The 5,449-nt window shown below is 45.7% G+C and overlaps 1 protein-coding gene across 1 annotated transcript in view; it reads left to right on the plus strand.

Moving 5' to 3' along the window:
• Positions 1–1,237: 1,237 nt before the first annotated feature.
• The window catches only part of LOC137459430 (cadherin-12-like), a gene marked incomplete at its 3' end in the record, with an annotated part of 136,494 nt that continues 132,282 nt past the window's right edge, over positions 1,238–5,449 (plus strand). Inside the window, exon 1 of the mRNA XM_068170373.1 lies at positions 1,238–1,451. The remainder of the gene's footprint in view (positions 1,452–5,449) is intronic.

The following is a 5,449-nucleotide window of genomic DNA, read 5'->3' on the forward strand; positions in this document are numbered from 1 at the left end:
CAAAGGAGACTGAATCTGGAGCTCCAAGGGAGAGCTTGCATAAAGCTCCAAAGGAGACTGAATCTGGAGCTCCAAAGAAGACTGAAGCTGGAGCTCCAAGGGAGAGCTTATGTGGAGCCCCAAGGGAGAGCTGATGTGGAGCTCCAAAGGAGACTGAATCTGGAGCTCCAAGGGAGAGCTTGCATAAAGCTCCAAAGGAGACTGAATCTGGAGCTCCAAAGAAGACTGAAGCTGGAGCTCCAAGGGAGAGCTTATGTGGAGCTCCAAGGGAGAGCTGATGTGGAGCTCCAAAGGAGACTGAATCTGGAGCTCCAAGGGAGAGCTTGCATAAAGCTCCAAAGGAGACTGAATCTGGAGCTCCAAGGGAGAGCTTGCAGAAAGCTCCAAAGGAGACTGAATCTGGAGCTCCAAAGGAGACTGAATCTGGAGCTCCAAGGGAGACTTAATCTGGAGCTCCAAGGAAGAGCTTGCATGGAGCTCCAAAGGAGACTGAATCTGGAGCTCCTAGGGAGAGCTGATGTGGGGCTCCAAAGGAGAGCTGATGTGGGGCTCCAAAGGGAGAGCTGATGTGAGGCTCCAGGGGAGAGCTGATGTGGGGCTCCAAAGGAGAACTGATGTGGGGCTCCAAAGGAGAGTTTATTTGGGGCTCCAAAGGAGAGCTGATGTGAGGCTCCAAAGGAGAACTGATGTGGGGCTCCAAAGGAGAGCTTATTTGGGGCTCCAAAGGAGAACTGATGTGGGGCTCCAAAGGGAGAGCTGATGTGGGGCTCCAAAGGAGAGCTGATGTGGGGCTCCAAAGGAGAAATGATGTGGGGCTACAAAGGAGAGCTTATTTGGGGCTCCAAAGGAGAGCTGATGTGGGGCTCCTAAGGAGAACTGATGTGGGGCTCCAAAGGAGAGCTTATTTGGGGCTCCAAAGGAGAGCTGATGTGAGGCTCCAAAGGAGAGCTGATGTGGGGCTCCAAAGGAGAGCTGATGTGGGGCTCCAAAGGAGAGCTAAACTGCAGCTGCAAAATTCTAAGGTGGTTTGCAAGGAAAGGGTTAAAACTACTTTTACACAAGTCCTAAAATGTGCGCTGCAGCCGGTGTGTTTTTTGTGGGAGGGGGTTCCAGGGAGGGAATCCTCCACAGCAATTGGCTGAGGCGCTCTGAGATGCAGCTGAGCTCAAAGCCGCCGCCGCCGCTGCTGCTGCTGCTGCTGCTGAGCAGTATTGATCAGAAGGGGGGAAACGTGAAGACGACCGCAGGGAAGGGGGATTCGGGCATTTCTCGGAACGCAGCCGACCTCTTCCAGCCAGAAAGCGGTTTGTTTGGCTTTTTCCACCTGTCCTTCCAAGCCGGTGAGGTCCTTTGTGAATGACGGGGAAGAGCAGAAAAGGCAGTTTGTTGCTACAGTGATTGAGAGGAAGAGGATCTGCTGCTGCTGCCGCTGCTGCAGCTTGGTGGAGCAGGTAAGGCTGCTTTTCCCGGGGGGCAGAGAGGAAGGAGGATGAAGGAGGGTGAAGGAGGACGGAGGAGGACGAATCGCTGTGTTTCTGGCGCTGCGCGATGAGGGGGGTGCCTCTGAAAGGCTGCCCGAAAGGATGCAGGTTCCGCGCAGGAGCTGCTGCGCTGCGCGGGGCGGCGGGGGTTGCGGAGAGCAGGCGGCAGGACTGCGGCCGTGCGGATTCGCAGCTCGCCTTTCCCGGCTCACCCATCCCGCTCTCCGATCGCCAAACTTTATTCCCGGAGTTCTAAACAAAGTGTGCGAGCCCGCAGCTCCTGGAGGATGTGCGGGAGGGAGGGAGGGACGGGGTGGGGGGGGGAGCCAGCCGCACCTTTCCCTTCCCCCTTTGCAGGGCTCCAGCGCTCCCCCGGCTGCGGGGGTACCGGGGGACAGGTTCCGGCGGGCTGGGTCGTGAGGCGCTGGGGTGACAAATGGGGGTAGGGCGGGGGGGCTTGGTCCGGTTGGAAGAGAAAGAAGTGATGGAGAGAAACTTGGGGGGGGGGGGGGGGGGGATTGCCACCTTTGGATACCTTCTACGTTGTATTTTTTTATATATACATACATATATATATATATATATATAATTTAAGAAGAGTTTGGTGTATATGGGGAGGAAGGAAAACAAATGGGGAGGGGGGGGAAGAAAATTGGGGCAGGGTTGACCTTTGTAAAGTGCTAAGGTTCAAGTAAATGAAGGGAAAAGAATAGAATAGAATAGAATAGAATAGAATAGAATAGAATAGAATAGAATAGAATAGAATAGAATAGGAAAAGGAATAGGATAGAATAGAATAGAATAGAATAGAATAGAATAGAATAGAATAGAATAGAATAGAATAGAATAGAATAGAATAGAATAGGACAGAACCAGGTTGGAAGAGAAGAAACATGTTTAAAAACACCTGAGCAGCCTCTTGCCTTTCAATAAATAAATAAATATATATCATATATAAATAAATGATAAAGGCATAAAAATCAATGAAACCATAAGAATAAATTAATGTAAAAACAAAAAAATCATAAAAAAGATAAACATAAAGAAACACTAAAAGAGGAAACAAAATGGAAGAGAGATTGGAAAATGGATAAATATAAGAAATAATATAAGAAATAGAAGAAATAATAAAGGTATGAAAAGAAAGAAATGTAGAAAAATAAAGAAATAAAGCACATGGAAATAAATAAATAAATAAATAAATTGCAAACGTGTGAAAATAAATAACAAATGTGTAAAAAAAAGGGAAAAAATAAATTAAGCTAAAAAATAATCGAGGTATAAAAATAAATTAAAAAAATTAATAAGAAGATAAGAATAAATCAATATAAAAACCCAAAGAAATGCATTAAAAAATAAAGACACACAGAAAAATAAAGAAAAATGTTAAAGAGAAAAATTTAAGATAGTTTAAAAATTAAAATATTGAAAATTTAAAAATATTTTAAAATCTTTAAAAATAAAAAAAATAAAAAATAAAAAAGTAAACCATTTAAAAATATTTAACAATAAAAAATAAAAAAAAAATAAAAATATTTAAAAATGTTTAAAAGTTAAAAATTGAAATGTTAAAAAATTAAAAATATTTTAAAATAAAGAATTAAAAATTAAAAATAATAAAAAATAAAAATATTTTAAAATTTTTAAAAATAAAAAATCGAAAATTAAAAATATTTAAAAATTTAAAATATTTAAAAATGTTTAAAAATAAAAATAAAATTAAAAATTAAAAATATTTTAAAATATTTTAAAATTAAAATTAAAAATATTTAAAAATTTAAAACATTTTAAAATATTTTAAAATAAAAAATAAAAAACATTTAAAAATGTAAGATATTTTAAAATAAAAATATTAAATATTAAAACTTTAAAAATTTAAAAAATAAAAAATATTGAAAAAAATTCAAAATCAAAATCTAAAAATGAATATATTTCAACAACTACCCAAAAATAGCTATCTAAAAATACATCCAGACCAAACCAAAATCACTCTCTAGCAGTCTACAGCTATCCCGAAGTAAATCTCTCTCCCAAAGGCAATAACTAAGTCTCCCAGAGGGGTGCACAGCAGAGACAATTTCGTGCTGAGGACTGCGGCTGAGCTCCGCGCCAGGCGGCTCCTGGGCTGCACGGCGGGGTTTGCTCTTGGCAGGTTCCGAGTGGCTCATGCCCCGAGCCCTGCAGGAGCAGGGAGGTGCAGAACCCTCAGAGGAACGTTATTAGCCCTCGGTTACCCAGCGAGCCTCTAGGAGGGGCTGTGTGAGGCTGCTCGACCTGCAGAGCTCTTTCCCCTCCTTCATCCTTCGCTTTGGGAGCGTGGTTGGGATCTGGGGTTCCGGTTTGTCTCTCATTCAGGTGCAGCAGGCTGCAGGGTTTGCTGCCTTTTCAACCTTCCTCCTCCAAATCGCTGGGGTGGTGATGGACTTGGTGCTGGTTTTGCTGTGCACTGAGCGCTGCTGAGCTCTTTGCTTTCTCTCTTTCCCCCTTTCCTCCCTGTGTCTCCGAATCTCTATAGAGAGCTAAACAGGAGAGCAGCATCAGGGAGCATCAGGGAATGGTTGTGGTGACTGGGAGGGTTGGTTTTATCCAACCCCCTCCCCCCCCCCTCCTCTTTATTTCCAAGTCCAAATCATAGACACCGAAAAAGGCCAACAGCTGAGGAATACTAAGCAGGTCTGGTGCTGATCTACCTTTTGGCTGTGCATGGCATTGCATTTCAGACAGAAATCAGGCTGAAAGCCCTGCTTTGAGGAGCTTCACAGGACTGAGGGGGCTGGGTTTGTCTTCCTATTTCAGCCTTCTGAGCATCTCCTTAGAGGCTTTCACTGTGTTTGAAGAGGTTTCCAGCCTGCCGGCAAAGAAAACAAACTAATATCACCCCCAGCTCTGAAAAGCCATTGCAGAAGTCACGAGCGGTTAACTGCTGAACTGTGCTGGCTTGGGTTGGATTTCTGTGTTTGCTTTGAGGGCTCCAGAAGGTATCAGCATGCAGGGGGAAAAGGCTTCCACCTCCCCTCATCAAAGTTACCTGATCCATGGGGGTAGGGGAAGAAAAGAGATGTTTGCTTTAGGGGAAAGCGAGGAGTGAAAAATGCTGCAGCTGTGAAAAGGCTTCTTCAAAGAGAGTTATTCATCTTCAGAGAACCAGAGAACTGGAAGGGACCTCAAGGCTCAGCCAGTCCCAACCCCCTGCCATGGGCAGGCACCTCACACCACAGCAGGTTGCTCACAGCCACATCCAGCCTGGCTGCAAACACCTCCAGGCAGGAGGCATCTACCACCTCCCTGGGCAACCTGTGCCAGGCTCTCACCACCCTCATGGGCAACAACTTCTTCCTCACAGCCAATCTCAGTCTACCCACTTCTAGCTTTGCTCCATCCCCCCTGCTCCTATCCCTCCCTGACACCCTCAAAAGTCCCTCCCCAGCTTTCTTGGAGCCCCCTGCAGATCCTGGAAGGCCACAATTAGGTCTCCTGGGAGCCTTCTCTTCTCCAGACTGCACAACCCCAACTCTCTCAGTCTGTCCTCACAATGCATTAGCCAGGAGAAGAAGAAGGTGTCAGGTAGGGATAGGACCAGGGGGAATGGGGAAAAACAAAGCAGAAATGGGGAGATTGAGATTGGCTGTTAGGAAGAAGTTGTTGCCCATGAGGGTGGTGAGAGCCTGGCACAGGCTGCCCAGGGAGGTGGTGGAAGCCTCATCCCTGGAGGTGTTTGCAGCCAGGCTGGATGTGGCTGTGAGCAACCTGCTGCAGTGTGAGGTGTCCCTGCCCATGGCAGAGGGGTTGGGGCTGGCTGAGCCTTGAGGTCCCTCCCAAGCCTCACACTTGCATGTTGCTATATCTCAGGGCACTCTCTGAGTCCCAGTGACAGGCAATAGAGAGCAGATAACAGGATGGCAAATGGAAAGGTTGGTGGCTGTCTGCCTCGATGCAGCTCCTCATTTTGCAGCCATCAGCTGGAGTTT

Source organism: Melanerpes formicivorus, unplaced genomic scaffold (genome assembly GCF_026170545.1).
Source record: "Melanerpes formicivorus ecotype bairdi unplaced genomic scaffold, bMelFor1.0.p_v2 SCAF_357, whole genome shotgun sequence".
Taxonomy (NCBI): Eukaryota; Metazoa; Chordata; class Aves; order Piciformes; family Picidae; genus Melanerpes; species Melanerpes formicivorus.